The sequence below is a fragment of the Centruroides vittatus genome, unplaced genomic scaffold (assembly GCF_030686945.1).
Source record: "Centruroides vittatus isolate TY-2023 unplaced genomic scaffold, ASM3068694v2 scaffold_450, whole genome shotgun sequence".
In the NCBI taxonomy this organism is placed as follows: Eukaryota; Metazoa; Arthropoda; class Arachnida; order Scorpiones; family Buthidae; genus Centruroides; species Centruroides vittatus.
The window spans coordinates 1,725,207-1,741,224 of NW_027122709.1; the positions used below are offsets into that span (position 1 = coordinate 1,725,207).

Genomic DNA, 16,018 nt, shown 5'->3' on the forward strand with positions numbered 1-16,018 from the left:
TCCATGACAATTTGGCTCTTCTCACTTGACAAACTGCCAACCCTTGATCTAGACTATGAATAAATCATCTGTTCAGTATATTAAACTACGTTATAAATATAAAGATTAGTCTCTTAATTATATTTAACATATTTTGCCTAATTTATTGATTTCTGAATTACCTGGATATTTCATGAATTGTAAATTTACTTTGACACATTAGTACAATATATCCAAATATTCCTAACAAGTAGAAGCTGCAGCTTTGGATATTCAGACACTCAACATACCTTTGTATGCAACAAAAACAATTTAATTACAAACATTTTCAATCTTTTTTAAAGATCACCTTCAGGTAAAATACAAATTCAAACAAAGCAAAAAAAATGGAATGTAACAGAAAAACTGTGGAAAATAGAATTCCAGATAGTTTAAATCAAAAAGTTGAAACAAAATGAATAAAAGATAAAAACACTCAACTATGTCTGTAAAAATTGCAACACCATGAAAGAATCATCAGAAATGAATGAAATTTATTCCATGTGTAACCTGTAGTGATACATAGAAACGATTACATTTACAGAGCAATCGAACAATATTATATGCCAAAAATCAGTATTTGATGAAGCTGCCATGCATTGCAATAAGAACTTCTACACATTGTGGCATCAAATCAAACAGGTTTTGAATGTCTACCAGAGGAATAGCATTCCAGATTGGTTCTGTAAGTATACCGATTTGAGGGAAAATTTTACTCCCTCGTCAGGATGTCCTAGGGCCCTTGCATTGAAGGTGGAGGCAGAAATTACAAGTGTTTCACAAAGAAACACTTATTTTTCAAAGGTTATGCTTACATATAGTGTATTTATTTGCATATAAGATGAGGTTTTTATTCATTTTTCACTGCTTCAAAAACCTAGGTCGTCCTATATGCGTGAGTGAAGGATTCTTTGTATTTTTGCATTATTTTTTGTGAACCATGTATTCGTATTTTTTACTGGATGCTTACCCTCTGGTGTTTAAAAACATAAGTATTTTACCTGGATTGTTTGAATCATTCTTGTGTATTGTCAGGAGTAAAGATAAATAGCAATAGGAAAAGCAAAGTTTTTGAATTGAATTCCAGATTGAAATTCCAAAATCACACAGGAACCCAATGTAAGTTTTAATTCATTCCCACGTGAAAACAGATGATTATTCGGGAATCAGAATTCAGAGAAACTCATAAGTGTAATCAACGGAGAGTGGATTCAACTGTTAAGAATTGACAAAAAGGTTCCTAATTGTCCAGCTTTACACGAACAAATTATGTTGTCAATTTTACAAGATTTTTCCTTAAAGTTTAAAATGCTAGTAATTTTCGTGGGACAATGTGTGCATTTATGTTAATTTGATATTTAACTATGATTAAACAAAATAAAATTAGAATTGTATTAATAAATCTAATTTTCATTATTTTGATCTTTAAAGTCACACCTCGTGCTACATGCGAGTAAATACGGTATATTTGATAAAGTCCAAGATTTTTGATGTTCCGTTGTTGAAGTTGTTCCTGGAAGTCTCTTTCTTGTGCCCTTATGGAGCAGTGGTGAGTTAGAGTCCAGAGTATAGAAGTTGCGCACAGAATAACAGTAAGCTGGACACCTCTTGGTGATGGCATGGAGAGAAGGTTGTGTGTGACAGAGGAGGAATGTCCTCCTTGTTCTTGAACAACTGAGTTTTTATAAGTTTTTCACTTTTGATTCATTTTCCAATTGGTCGGACTTCCCTTTTCTCACTCCTCTATTGGTCTCTCACCTGTCTCCAGGTGGAATTCGAGACCAGTTCGGGCCATGAGAAAGGTCTGACCAAGATGGTTTATCTGACACCATCTTTTCTCTTACTAACAGCAAAGGTGTCAAAGTCCGTCGTCACTGTCTCGACATTGGTAAACCTGACACCTTGAAATAGCTGTTATTTTCCTGCATTTATTTGTTCTTCTGAAGTCTTAAATTTTACATCCTTTTTTGGTTTGAACTATTTTGGGGCCTCATACTTCTATCCAAACCCAAAGTTCATCCATATTGGCTGCAAGACAAGTGTCAGAAGCAAGTTTTTAACCCACAAAATCCCAGACACTTTCAATAGGTGACATGTCTAGTGAATGGGCAGGCCAAGAAAGAAGTGGTATCTGTCATTCTGAGAAGAAGTCTAGTGTATTCCTAACAACATATGGATGGGCATTGTCCTGTTGAAATACACCAGCGATTCGGGGATTTCCTCCTGTTGAGACCAAGCTACCCTAATATACAGGGTCTTTGACCAGCAAAACATTAGAGCATTGGAAGCCGTAGAGATCTACAGGGCTGACAGAAGTGGGGTCCTCATCAACACGGATGCCATTCATGTACCAAATGCATAAAAATACTATTTAGACTCCTAAAATATATGTCATAGCTTTTATTCAAACTTTTAAGTCTTACTTTCTTTTAATTTCGAAAGGTGAGAGCTTAACTGTCCTGCCGGATTTTTCTCATTCAAAACATCATTTCAGTTCCGTCTGGAACCTCACCGAATATATACATAATAAATGATGGAATCCTGCCATCCTATGGTCCATCAAAAAATCAAAAAAGATTTGAGTTTTATTAAGGGTCTCCATACATGGAAGATGATATCCACCTCTCTGTAATTGATGGCTGATTCTCTAAAGGAAGCTTCATAAATTTCCATCCTTTCAAGATGTTTTTAAGAGGGACCAGTTAGAGATAGGATGAATGACATTGGCCTGACTATTGCTCTTTGAATTTTATATATTTGGTTAGTAATATTTATTAACTCTATCTATTCCTCTCTAATCTCTCTATCTGTCGCTGACATTATCAAATTTCTTTTTGTAGTTAACAAAGCATAGATATAAGTTTTTACTCTTTTCAATTATTTTTTTGCCTATCAGTCTTATTAGTGTTATTGCTTCTTTAGTTCTGCAATTTCTTTTGAATCCAAATTGTCTTTTGCATGTCCCCATGTTTATATTTTGTTCTATTCTTCTATGTATGATATTTATCAGCACTTTGGAGACATGATTTATTAAGCTCATTATTTTATGTTTATCACATTCCATTGTTCCTACTATCTTTGGTATTGGTATAAAAACGGAACTTGCCCAGTCAAAAGAGATATTGTCTCCTCCTAGAATTTTATTGCAGAGTTCTTAAAATGCTTTTGCCTTTTGTTCCCATTGATTTAACTCTTACCTTGTTGTGTATGCATCCAGCAGATATATGGCATTTTTTTATTGAATTTCTCAAAAATAAATAATAGTTGAACTGCGGTCTTTGTAGTGTTTCTCAATTGATATGTTCTGAAGCAATTCCAACAATGGTTTTAAAGTTTATGACTTTTTTTTTAGAGAAATTTTACAAAAAACAATACCTTACTACTACCTGCAGTAAACTCTCTCACAGCGTGAGTGTGCTGTACTCTCATGATTGTTGTGCAACAATTGCAATTCAATAAAAAAAAAGAAAATATAGAATATTTAACTTTTACAACAATACTGAACATTCTATCTTTTTCTCCTGGTTTCAATGACAGGCCAATTTCAATTCATTTCAAATAAGGCATTGCAGCTTTTTTGACAATGCAGTTTTCTTGCTTCAGTGTTATGGCCTTGCTGTCTTGTGATCAGTTGCATGATAAGAAATTTAATACTTTCATTTTTGCAACAATTAAAATTTATCTTCATTACATATCAATACTATTTAGTAATTGTGACCCAAACATTTATTTGGTAATTTTATCAATGTTTTTTTAATTATTAAAAATAAAATTATAGACTTCATTACTGGCAATACTAGTTGTTAAATCTAAAAGAAAACATTCCCCTGAGTGCAAGAAGGCAGTTTGTTAGTCATTCAACCCACTACTATCAGAAAAGGGAATTTTTGAAAACAAAGTAATAAAACAATTAGCAGTTTATTGTACTTCACAGTGGAAAACTTGCAAAGTCTATTACTTTCCCAGGAGAAAATAAACAAAGCTTTACTACCCTGAAGTTGAAAAATAATAAGATCCTATAAAATTTAACAAATCTGACTTCAATAAGCAAATGCTGAAATTATTTATATTGAGGTGATATTTGATAACTTTAGTTTTTTGCATTTACAGATCAAATTACAAAAAATATAAATAAAAATCTCATTTTTTAAACCCATAAATATTTTATACCGTTATCTAGAAAATGTAGAAATCGAAGATATAATCGTAGTAAAGCTTATAAATCAGTAAAAATATAAAAATTGCATTAATTTGCATTACGTATCCAGCAGATACAACTCCCCAAGTCACATCACAAAAATTGATATGCTTGGATGAGAGTTAAGCAGTTTTTGTAGCCCATCAGTTTGTGGTACTTTCCTACTTCTCACTTTCATTAGTGGCACTTCAATCTTTACCTCTAGAAATTCTGGCTGGCTAATTTATATAAAACACTTGTTAGTCCTAGCTAGGGCTAGAGCCAAATTCAACTTCTTGGTGGAATGCAGAAGTCACAAAGTGTTTGAACTCTAGAAATTTCAGGACCTCCCCATTTATTTCCTCTTTGAATTTACATTCAATTCTGTCTTCTCTTCCGTGTAGTTGTGTTGCATAGTTATTCCACCTTCTTGTTGGGCTGCAATTTGAAAAAATCGTAGACCCATAAATTCCCGCTGTCGTCCATCTTTCCTTAATCTTGAGAATGGAGTTAGATAGATGAAATCCGAGACCAGATATGGAAACCTTAGAGGAAGGAGGCTCCGATTATGGGCATACCTTTTATAGTTATATGCCTGTAATGTACTCTGAGATATAAGGAATATGGTGATTTGGGTTATGCAAAGGTTTTATGATATTATCATTGTATTAATGTAATTAATATGGCTAGTAAACGTAAGAAGAGTCAACTAATTACAATTTACATAGTGTTTATCAACAAGTATAACATAAGCTTATGCACAGTCTTGAGAACAGTATCTCTTTATTATTATTATTATTTTTTTTTGTATGTTTGACTTATGGCAGGGATATCAGAATGAACTTGGTTATAACTTGAGGACTATCTATACAGTTCTATGGGATAATGCTAAGCAAGGTATTACTATATTTCAAAATAATTCAAATTTTTAAGTGTTTCATTGAGGACCTTTTCTTATCAAGTTGTAAAAATGCAACTTTGAAATTTTGGATTTTTCAGAATAACTTATGTAAAGCCAAATAATCCAAATATAGGAAATAGCCTGTTAATACAGTAAATATAGTCGAGTCCGCATAAGTCGACACCCCAAGGGGAAGTGGAAATCTGTCGAGTTATCCGATGTGACGACTAAAGCGAAGTGGGAAAAAACCACAAAACTACAATTAGGAAAATACAGTAGTGCGTTAAACAGTAGTATCGGCTTACAATACATTGTGTCCTCCATTTACAATTACTCTAGATGAAAAACTGAAAAATTCGTTTAGTGTTGTTTGTTTTGAGCACTTAACTGTCTTGACTTTCTTTTTCAACCATCACGAAAGCCTCGAAAACATCATCTTCGCAATTGTCAATTGTTGGCAAGTAATGTCTAAGGATTCTTAATGGCTCTAGCGTGAGAAAATGCAAAATTGGATTCTGGTGTGGCATTGATGTAGATTGCATATTTTATTTTTGTTTATCTGTTATTATTTTATACATAAAATGTTAAGGCATTTTTATTAATATGTATAATATATATATATATATTAATTATATATTAATAAATAAATCCACTCCCCCTCCTGAAAAAAAATCAGTTTGCACCACATGTGCAGAGTGAATTCATTTTTTCAGGAGGCGGTAACGACTTATCGGAGTGTGGGACAGCAAAAGTATGTTGACTTATCCAGTGGTGTCGAGTAAACCAGAGTTTTTTTAACATTAATGCCTATGTAAGTCGGTCGGGACCACAGAAAAGTGACTACTTAACCGATGGTGTCGAGTTATCCGGGTGTCGACTTATGCGGAGTTGACTGTATAATTATTAAAATGCAAAAAGCCATTATGTCAGATTAGTAAAAATTTATTTCATCACTTTTAAATGATATCAAGTGATATCATCTGAATAGATTTTTGGACAGTTTCAAATGGCCAAATGACAAGGCATGAAATTATTTGATGATCAAGTGATGAGATCATGCCTTGTTATGTATAATATTATCACTTATGATATATTATATGAAATATGATAGTGTTTCAGTTAACCACAAAGGCAAACACACAACAAAAAACCAGCAGTAATTAGGAGAAAGGAATTAATTTATTTATGCGTGATTTTGTAACAGGTATTTTTCGGATGTCAAATCTAGACTAATTACAATTATACCAGTAGTCATCCAAACTCCAGTTGTCGGCAAAACAGTTATAAAATTTATGTACAATTACGACCAAATTACGACATGACTAACTAGTACAAAAAAATTATTTGTTACAAATTTTATATCCTTACAACTAATGCCTAAAACTAAACTTACAGCTAATAAGTAAATGGACAACAGGGAGAAAGAAGTAGAAAAATGGAGAATAGTTAAGAACTAAGGTACCTGGTTCCTTTAGACATCTGTCAGCTTCTGTTGTCTTGCTGGCCTAAGTGGACCTTCTTATACCATTAATGATCCCTTCTGTTTCGCTTTCTGTTCCTGATGTCTATTCTAGCCAAGATGTCTGTTTCTTAGCAGAAGATCAGAATGGTTCAGTTTGATTTTGGGTCACTTATACACTGCAGGATATGTGAGAACTGGAGTCCTCTCTCCTAGGATTTGGTTCAGGGCAAGAAACTCAACTCAGTTAATGCCAGTCTACCTCACACCTTGTCTCAGCAAGGTTCCGTTATGAGGTTACAAGTCTCCCATTTACTCCAGTTCTTGATGTTCCACATTCCTCTCACCAGATTGTCTTTTCAAGCATCAGCTCAAAAGGTCACTAATACACACGCAACTTCTCAAACTAGTTTGCCCAGGAAGTGATTCATACAACCAAGAAGGAAGAATTAAAGGATTAGAAAGTTCTAGAAAGAGAGAAACAAAAAACAGGGAAAAAATATTAAAAACTAACTAAGATACATTATGGCATATAGCCACAATACAAATGCATTGCTAAACAGTTTTATAGAAGTAATGAACGAAACTGAAACTATGATTAAGATGAAAATCTTAACATCATCCTTGTATTTCTAGAAAACACATTTATTAAAATTGAAGCTAGATTGTAAACACAATGCAGGCTTATGAAATATGCCAAAAATGTTTGTTGTTAATAAATGTGTTTGCTGGAAATGCAAGGATGATGTTGAAACTTTCAAGTTTTATAGAAGTCAGAAATAGGGCTGTTCTTTAATTAAGTGTATAGTTTAAGGGATTATCGTGAAAAGTAGAGTCGACAATAAAAGTAAATCGTCACCTCATGCCGATTGGCACGAAGTTGGCGTCTTGGAATCAAATCTGACGTAATGCATAACCCAGAGTAGATCAATCAAATATCAAAGTTAACTTAGAAATATGCTTTGAGAAACTTTGCTCATTCTAATTTTTAATAAATTACTTGAACTGAAAAACTCCAAAAACTGGATGTAATTATTAAAATTAATATCAAAAAACCTTAAATCCAGGAAAAAATGGAATGTTTATTAATGGAACAAATGTTTTTAACCATGTATAATAGCTATCTTCAGGTTCTAGAATGGAACATAATAAATTCACGTAATTGACATTACATACAGTTGAAAATGTTTGTTCTATTAATAAACATTTTATTTTTTATTGGATTTGTTTTTTTTGGTATTAATTGCTTGAATTAATTTATCTTAAATAGATAAATATACTTGTACAATAAACTCAATATTGTTTACAATTCTGAATTATTTTTGTTTACATTTTATTCCATTGTCATGACAACCTACCCGATCATCTTAGATTACATGTGGCATCTCGGGGAATTAGGCATGCACTGAAGAGAAAAGAAAAAATGTCATCTTCTAAAAACAACAGGATAGAATTCAGATTTAAATGATTTTTGGTTGCTGTTTTGGTATGAAGAACATGTTAAAATTGAATGTGAAAAAAACCAATTTTACTTTGAACTGTGATCGAAGGTAGTTGTATGCTAAGATCCTAATACTGAGAAATTTGAATGATAAAAAATTAGACAATATCAAGGATAAATTATATATATATATATATATATATATATATATATATATAATGGATAAATCAATTTTTACGTATATGTGTTTCGGGAAGATAGTCCGAACAGATGGCTGGGGACACTTGAGAAGAGGATACTTTAAGTTTGGGGTCAAGGGTGAGAGAAGTGTATGGAGTGCAGGGACAAAGTTGGAGGGAGATGTGAAGTTTAGATGCAAGATCAGAGAATGTTATGAAGGGCCGTGATGAAGTTGTAGTTAGACTTATTGAAAGATGTAAGCAGTAAATAAAGTATTTTGTTGGAGTTTTATTGTGTTGATTAGTAGAAAGATTTCCCATTCATATATATTGTAATGATAGGTCCGAAATGAGTTACAAAGATACGTTATAAAATTAATATCTTTATTTCACGTACAGTAAAACAATTCTTTGGAATGCCAGCTCCTCTCAGTCCCAATACACAAGTGTATAACCTGAACCATACAAATCTTGATATAACAGGTTGTTATTGACTCTATTATCGCGACACTACAAATTACTGAATATGATATATTTACAACAAATATATAACAAACTACAACTAGGTGCTTACAACTAACTAAATCTAGGTAAGAAGGGAGGAGGTAGACAGAAACAGGAAATTGAGTAGGGATAGAGGAAAGTGGGTACCAATTTTCAATGGTGATCTTGGGGTGGTGAACTTTCAGAGCTTTTCTTCCTTGGGTCGATGGATGGTCCTGGTCCCCGCTAAATTTTCCTGAATGATGGTCTCGGTGTTTCAAAGATTCCTCTTGACCGAAGTTTCCAATATTCTATCTTAGGTCTTCTTCCGTCTCTATATGCTGCCAAAACGCACTAGAGAACTCACTTCATCTGTCCATTCCCATCGAAGTCCCCACCAAGAATGAATCTCGTTCTCCCAACATAGCCCTCAGGGCGTCATTCCTTTCTTATGTTCTCAGGGTTAGTCATCACCACCCAAGAAGAAAGAGTTAAAGAAAGAACATTCTGGAAAGGATAGACAATGAAACAAAGAAAGAAAGAAAACTATACAAAATTATCATAGATACAGTTTAACTCGATTATAACGTCATCCATGGGACCGACAATTTTTTGACGGTATAACAGAGTGTCGTTATCTGCTGGGTCATAATTTCAGTCTAATAAAAAGTACCAAGTGTATTTAAGAATCTATTATAAAATCCATTCTAATTTAACATCGTATGTATTATCATAAAATTATTTCTTAATGGTAATACAGTATACTGTATCTATTATGATGGTAATAATTTATTATCATATGTATAAAAATGCAAACTACATGTTTAAATCAACTTTATTTACATTATTACGTCTAAGTTTACATCGATGCAATTAAAAATTTTTTTATAAGAAACTTCTATTTGTCTTAAGTTTTAATAACGGCTGAACTTCCGGTTTTGAGAATAATGTTGAATCAAAAGGTTAAACTAATGTATGCCAATTAAAAATAATTCAATTATTTCTTTATAAACTATTTGATATAATATGTTAAAATAAAAATAATAGAATATTTAACAATTTAGCATAAAATAATTTAAAAATGAGTACATAATAACCGATGGTCACGTCATTTAAACCTCACTCCATTAAAGTCAGGTGGCGAGAGTACCACCCACAGTCGTTCTAGGAAGTGGACTCTGACCCTAGGACTGAACACGTAGTTTTTCTCTGTTAAATAAAATTTGTAATCTAATTTTGTAAATTTGGGAGTGCTTCAAATATGACGTTAAAACAGGAATATATGTCGTTACAAGTGATTTAATCTTATAATGTTCTGATAATTGAAATCAAGTCATACTTGACATCATGTTATATTCAAATATAACATGATGTCAATTGTTGTCATGTCATATCATTTTGAAATCATGTACCATGAAAATATGATCTCAAATAATATTTTTATTAGGGTAGAAATCTATTAATCACTAGGTTGTGCTATCTTATTTAAGCTGCTATTAAAAGTGCAATATTTTAAATTAATTTTAAAAATTGATAGTCATATTATACTTCCAACCAATATAATTCTAATGTTTCTATGGAATAAGTACAGTGGACCCCCCTTAAGCACGGTAAATACCTTCCGTGTTGTACGAGTCACTTAGATTTTACAAATACACGAGCCATTCACAGCCCGGCACTTGTGCAGTTTAGGGAGTACGGCCATTTGAAAGGTTTTCTTCCATAAAATTAATCGATTCTAGACTAATTTGACTCGAACATTTCCAAAACGTATAATTTTTTGGGAATAATCCATATAAACTATGCTATAAACAAAAAATTTTAGGAATACTTACCGAGTGCGCACCGTTCAAAGATGCCATTGCTTAAGCTTGTTTTCGTTGCGGAGCGGCTCGTCGAACGGCAAACGCGTTTCCCGATAAGTTATTCTTTCTGCGAAAAATTTGCCAAACTTTGGAGTCGTCATTAATAAAAATATAATTTTTATGGCCGTTGAATAATAAATATTTTTTAGTAGGTCTGCTGCTCATTTAAACTCGACAGTTTATGCAATGTCCACTATTGGTCCAGATTCGACCAATCCTGTCGAGACACGAGTCGGCCACGACAATCTGTCTCGTTCTTTTACCGTGTTATACGAGCCACTTTTAGCGTGTTATACAAGCACAATTGCAATTTTTTCGCCGTGTTATACGGATTTGTCTTATATGAACCCGTGTTATAGGGGGGGTCTACTGTACCGAATTTGTTAGAAACTGTTAGGTTAGGTTGGTTCGGAAAATATAATATTGGGTAAGTATCCCAAATGACAACTGTTTGAATTGTCATGTAATACTTACATTCTTTGATTTTTGACAATTTGGTTATATCTGTTATGAAAGTATTGTATTTTGGTCTTGAAAATGAACCAAGGAGGTTTGGCAGTAAAAGTTTTTAATATTCTTATGTTAAGGATATTATATTATCAATATTTCTCAAATTACAAATTCTTCAAATTATTTTATGTATTTGGATATTATTTAAATATGAAATAAAGAGAATATTTTTAAAACAAAACATTGCTTTGTTTTACTTTGAACAAATATACTTCTTAATATATACTGGATGAATTATAATTCTTCACTCCATGAAAAAACTTTTATAATCCAGTGATAGGAAGACCCGAAAGGGTTGAAAATGTTAGCTGTCGTAGAAACACCCATTACTGGATTATAAAGGTTTTTTCATGGAGTGAAGAATTTACTGTGAACTTTAGAGTGTTTAGAATGATTTTTACGCAAATCTTAAGGAACTCACAATCAGCACCAAACAACTTACTTCAAATTCTTTACAACAAAGAAAATTGAAAATCCATCATCATAAATCTTAAAACAAAAAATGAAAGATTTTAAAATTTGTTTAAAAGTTTTAAATAATAATTTAATTTTTTCATTTATTGTTTTGAAATATTCTTTGTGTTTATAATATGAAAATTGCTACTAAAATAATTAAAAATGTATTCTTAATAAATTGCTGAATATATAAAAGATTTCAGTATCTTGTTTGATTATAATCTGTGTATTTTTACTACCTATTTCTTATTTTTTTACAAATCAACAATTAAGTCAGTTAAGCTGTCTGAATGTTAGGTATGTTTGTTGCTGGTGTTCTTCCACTGAAAGAAAAATAAACTATTAAGCTAATGACTAATAAGCTACCATAAAAAGGAGGACAAAAAGGAGTTTTTTTATCATCAAATCTTGCAATTCAAATTTCACTCACTTCTAATCAAGATAGAAGTCTGAACATTTGAGGACATATCTAAATCTAATGATGTTTTAGAGGAGTTACCCCATCTTAAAACTTGATAAACATGATCAAGTGTAGAATTTAATCTTACCGGAGAAACTAACAAAAGAAACCAGTCTGATATTTTACCCAAGTACTTTCAAACTTCTTAGGCTCATCATAAGTGGCAATTGACCACACAAATTCCAAATTCTGTTGATTCAAAAAACATTTTAAACATTCAAATTCAAATACAAATAGTCTAGGACAGGGATGGCAACTCACGGCACGCGTGCCACAATGTGGCACGGTGGAGTGTTAACAGTGGCACGCAAAGACTTATTGAAAAATTTAAAAATTTGACAACATAATAACGTTGTCTTTGGAAACTTTGTCAAAATCTGTAAAAAGCAGCACTGCTTGACACCGGCATGACGATGCGGTAAGACAGCGTGGTCGTGGGACAAGCCCAATGGTTTGAGTTGCCTTGCTTTGGCGCCGTTGTGTCTTGCTATGGTTGTTCATTTTGGAGCGAGAGCGAGTGCGACACTCTTCGGTTGATGCGAGATTTTGGAATTTGAGGGAGAGTGTTTTAAAATATTTGGAAGAAAACAATGAACGGCCCAGTGAGTGCTTGCTACTCTACTGAAGAATGAAGATTGACTATGGGATTTAGCTTTTCTCACCGATATTATGGGACATTTAAATAATTTAAATTTAAGATTACGGGGAAAAGATTGTATTTTTCCTACCCTAGTTGGTCATATATCTTTTTTTGTGAAGAAATTTTTGCTTTTTTGTCTTGATTTTTGGAGAAAAAAGATTAACACATTTCACATTAATGCAGGAACTAGCTACCAAAGTCAATAATGCTTTGAACTATGATAGATATAAAAATTTAATATCCATTTTGCAGGATTCATTTAATGCTAGGTTTGATGATTTTCAAGATGATAAAGAAAAAAAACATGCTGATCTTTTCACAAATCCTTTTTTAATTTCTTTGCAAGACATTAATTGTTACCCACCTGAAATCCAAATCGAAATTATTGACCTACAGTACCACACTACACTGAAAACCAAATGTAAGGAACTTATTTCAAATGCAAGTGATCCAAACTATATTGAATTTTGGAAATTTGTACCAACAAGCAATTTTCCAAATTTACATGATTTGGCTCAGATATTATTGTAGGTTTGGATCAACACATGTTTGTGAACAAATGTTTTCTATTATTAACATAATAAAATCAAAATATCATTCAAGATCAACTGATATGCACCCAAAACCCAATTTTGTTAGCATCTTCAAGAACTAATCCTAATATAGATGACTTGGTAAAAAAACTATAAATTCAAAAGCCACATTAATTAAGTACGGGGACTGACTGTTTAATAATTATTTAGAATTAAATGTTTCAAGTTATTCATTGTTATTTTATACATAACCTAACTGACTGATCCTTTAAATATGTTTATTTACAATCAAATCTAAGTTTGTATTTTTGTTTTATTTATTATATTATTTTTTAAATCTTCGCTACTCAGACGTACATGAGAAAAAATGTGCTATTTGCATAAAAATCCCATAATTAGCCTGTAAATAACATTTTTTCACCTTTTTATATTTTATAGTATGTTGGAAGTGGCATGCATAATTTTTTTTTTCGGATAGTGGCACTTTTCCCAAAAAGGTTGGCCACCCCTGGTCTAGGAATTCCAGTCTTGAAGAGACTACCACCCACTGTTCTCCTTTACTTAAAAAATATTTATCTGTTCAGTTCAAACATGAAATCTCTTCCATCATATTTCTTGCAACCCTCTTAGTTTTCATACTTTTCTTTAAGTTCACTAGATTTTATTGTCTATTTTTTTCCTACTTCTCTTTTCTTGTCTTTTTACCCATTTCCATGCCTCCTCATCTTTTAGATAATTACCTCATAGTCTAGACCAGAGAGGACAACCTGTGGCTGTCAGCCATATTGTTTTCTTGTTTATTTTTTGTTTAGTTCATAAGTTGTAAATACATATATATATATATATATTCTATCTTCCTTCTTCCTTCATTCTATTCTCTTATTTCCGTTCCTTTCTCCTTTGTCTCAACAATCTGACCGTTATCGCTGGAGGGCAGGATTACCCCTCCTAAGTAAGAACAAAAGAAGGCAAAGACGCCCTGAAGGCTAAGTGGTGGAACAAGGGACACTTTTCTACTGGACCTCGAGAAGGACGGAAGTGTGAGCCAGCGATCGACCAGAAACGGGAAAAATCGAAAGGAGGCTACAGGACCGTCGAGGTCAAAGGAATATAGACACAAAACCGAGGGAGCACCGAGGGAATCGAAAAACGTTGAGGGCAGACAGCCGGACAAGGAAAAAGAGAGAAAAATGGCTGCTACTGTGGAAATACACTCAAGCGAAAATACCGATCAACGTAGACCCGGGTACCTTCCATCTGTTTCTATATACTTTCCGTCTTTCCTAAATCTATCTGTTTCCCTTTTCCTTTTTTGTTTTTAAGGTAGATATAAGTTTAGTTTTAAGTCGGGTGTAAAAAGTTTGTGTTACGAGCACGGGTGTGATTCTTTGTATGTGGCAACCCCCCCTTCCTCAGTGAAGTTATTCCAGTTGGGATCATTTATAATTAGAAAAGGAAAGAACCGTGTTCCGGAGGAGAAATAAAAGAACTTTTAATTGTGTATCAGTCTCTGTGTTCATACTTGTAACGTGCATTCACGGGTTTACAAGCCTCTCTCCACGAACACCACAAACCTTTTCAAGTGCTCATACAAAAATTGTGAAATCTATGATGCAAAATTTTTTGTGTGCCAATTTGCATATTATTATTTGACATCGTTTAACTATTGAGAGAACGTTTTCAAATAATGAAAAATTCACATACACACTTTAAGAAACCCAAAAAAGGTTTTTAGAAAACAAAAAGATATAAAATGATGATGAAGAAATCACATCTGGCTGCCTGACAAATGATGCAACAACTAAAACTTGTAAGTTAGTATATCACAAAGACAGATTGTCTTGAAAATGGGATGTTTGTTTTGTTTTATTATTATTATTATTAAAACAGTTGATAGGTTTGAATGTTTTGTGCTGGTATAATTTTCCCAAAGACAGACTTATCACACTGGATTAAACATGGAACAGAATTATGTCGAGACATACAATTTGCAGAGTAATTCTATGTATTTATTTCACAATATGCATTTCAGACATAACAGGCTCCTCTTCAGTCTTAATACATAGATCCTTTTTTAGGATTTGTAGGCATACGTATACACATTAGTATAGTGAACTCCTGTATAACTCAATGAAAAAAATTGTCATTGGTACTCATACAAAATTCTAACTTTGTCATCTCATATATATCTTCTTCTTTAACTAGACCTAAGTTTAAACTTGCATAAAATCGTGTAATAATGCATATCTTGATAACCCGATTTCTGATCATGTAGCATGTATCCTCTGCACTGTACGGGACTCCATTGTAAATCCTTAATAAAAACCTCACAACATATATACACTGACGACAAAATGCCACCACACACGAACCTTTTAACCAGGACATACTTGAATAAAAATTTGTGCAATTCAATGTAACCTCTAGAAAAACTGATGAAATCATAATGAATTCACAGCACAATTATACTCTAATAGAATTTACTAACAATGTCCTTTTTTGCACCTTTGCTGAAAGACAAAGATGATGCAGACAAAATCCACTACGATGAAAGTTTTGCCAGAGCATATTTATTTTTTTTTTATTTTTGATATTTCTTTACAACAGCCTGTTTACAAAATGTGTTTAAAAGAAAATTTCTTTCTTAGCTGTATACTTTCTGAAGCTGTTGAAGATTACATAATATAATTATGTATTGTAATATACTTATAATTAAGTAGACCAATCAAAACCTTGATAATTCCAATAAATAATTTAATGTAAATTTGACAAATGTTTTCAATCTTACACAAGATCTGTTTCAGGTCAATAACATCCTAAATTGGAATACATAGAACTCTTATACTTAAGCACAAAATTTACAGTAATACACTTATTCTGTAATATTTAAAATACA

General features: G+C 32.4%; 1 protein-coding gene across 4 annotated transcripts in view; it reads left to right on the top strand.

Annotated features, from left to right (window-relative positions):
- The window catches only part of LOC136989187 (DNA (cytosine-5)-methyltransferase 3A-like), a 123,236-nt gene that overhangs the window by 74,740 nt on the left and 32,478 nt on the right, over positions 1-16,018 (top strand). The gene's annotated exons all lie outside the window — the stretch shown is intronic.